This window comes from Hevea brasiliensis, unplaced genomic scaffold, assembly GCF_030052815.1.
Source record: "Hevea brasiliensis isolate MT/VB/25A 57/8 unplaced genomic scaffold, ASM3005281v1 Scaf1, whole genome shotgun sequence".
NCBI lineage: Eukaryota > Viridiplantae > Streptophyta > Magnoliopsida > Malpighiales > Euphorbiaceae > Hevea > Hevea brasiliensis.
The window spans coordinates 9796858-9798587 of NW_026614585.1; the positions used below are offsets into that span (position 1 = coordinate 9796858).

Sequence of the window (1730 nt, forward strand, 5' to 3'; positions counted from 1 at the left end):
TTTGAATGTAACGATCACCATTCCTCTGATACATTTTTCTCAATCAGTTCATTAGGGCCAGTTCAAATGTCAAAAATCTGTTGTATTCTCCCTTCTAATTATATATCCTAATTCTATCTGCACGACTACAGATATCATTATTGCTTCTCATAAAGAGCAAATCAGTAAATTCCTTCTCATTGCAGTTTGACTCAATTGGAGGACTATTGGAAGTGAGAAATCTGATGGGTATGATGACAATCTAACTTTCTTCCCAAACAGGCAGTTTAATACCTTCCAAACAGATATAAAATCTGCCAACAATTAAATTCCCTGTAATGAATTAATTCTTGGGATGATTTTACAAAAGCAGTGTATGGTGGTCTTGAACATGTATCAGCATAATCAGGAAGGAATGTCAGCTCCATCTCCAATATATATAGAATAGGCTTCTGACGAAGCCTGCCTCACACAATTTTATTGAAAATAGTTTCAGATAAACCGCTCAACTTTTCATTGCAGTCCAAATAAGCCCAATTTGACCAAATAAACCTGCATTTAAGCTCAAATTGATCCCAAACATAACAAAATATTTTTTTAATCATAATATATATATATATATATTTTAATTTTCAAATATTAAAAATTATATACTATTTTTAATCAAAATAAAAATTTAAAAATTGAACTTAAAAAAGTGAATATTTCCAAGCATCGAAAAAGAACACCTAAAGAAATTCTACACACCATGATCAAGTACTAGCTATCCAAATGTGATTAAAATATAACCAAAACCAAAAGGACAATGATCACATGCTCTTGTGGTTGAATGGTGTATATACCCTCGTGACGAGGGCAATTAACATCGAGAGAGTGATGCTACCAAACAAATTCAAGTGTTAAAACACAACAAGAATTGAATAGTTATAAATAAAGACAAGCCCTTGCTTACACACGCAGTGTTGCATAAAGCGATTAAATAAGGAAGCAATGATTACAATAATTTCTTGATTACGTCGAACAGAACACTCAATCAATGCAAAACTCAGTTATCAGAATTTTGCATCAATACTGTGAATCACCAAGAGAGGGATAAAATTCGATTGTTTCAGCATGAACCCATTAAGGATTTAAACGAAAAAGAAGAAAATCTTCTTAAACCCACCAGAGCCAGCAACTGGAGGAGTGCACCTGCCCTCATAATCAGGTCAAGGGACACGAAAAGAAGAAGGAAAAAAACTCTAAGAGACAACATTAACAAGTCGACACATGATTTGCACAAAATAGCAAGACGCTTACCGATTGGACCGAAATAAGAGCATCCCTGACATGATAAATTAGCTCAGACTCACTGAAATTAACATCCTCAATCTCCTGAACCTCCCCGTTGAAGTGATGGGCTAATTCCATAGTTCGAACTTCTAGCTACTGAAGAAAGGCGCCACACCGCGAAGAAGAATAACAAGCGACAGTTTTGAGGAACGAGCGAAATTTAATTAGCGTAGTCTATCTCTTGTATTTATATGTTGGCCTATTATCTTTTCATATTCGCATTATGGGTCTTTTATTTTGTCAGTTTTACATAACTCACTGTCTCGGATTTCTCTTGCTCAGTTGGGCCCAATTGATTTTTTCCCAAATGGACAGGACCCCAAATTTAGCCTTGCTTTTTCTGGTTAAGACTTGTCGGTCTATTTAATGAACAAAATATAATAATGGGGTGTCAATAAGTTGAATTGGCCCAAAAATTC

The 1730-nt window shown here is 34.7% G+C and overlaps 1 long non-coding RNA gene across 1 annotated transcript; it reads right to left on the bottom strand.

Annotated features, from left to right (window-relative positions):
• Positions 1–677: 677 nt before the first annotated feature.
• LOC131176320 (uncharacterized) lies at positions 678–1413 on the bottom strand. The gene is made up of 2 exons (XR_009146425.1): positions 1279–1413; positions 678–1170 (listed from the first exon to the last, which is right to left on the bottom strand). It is a non-coding gene; the product is annotated as an uncharacterized LOC131176320 (long non-coding RNA).
• Between the last annotated feature and the right edge of the window lie 317 nt (positions 1414–1730).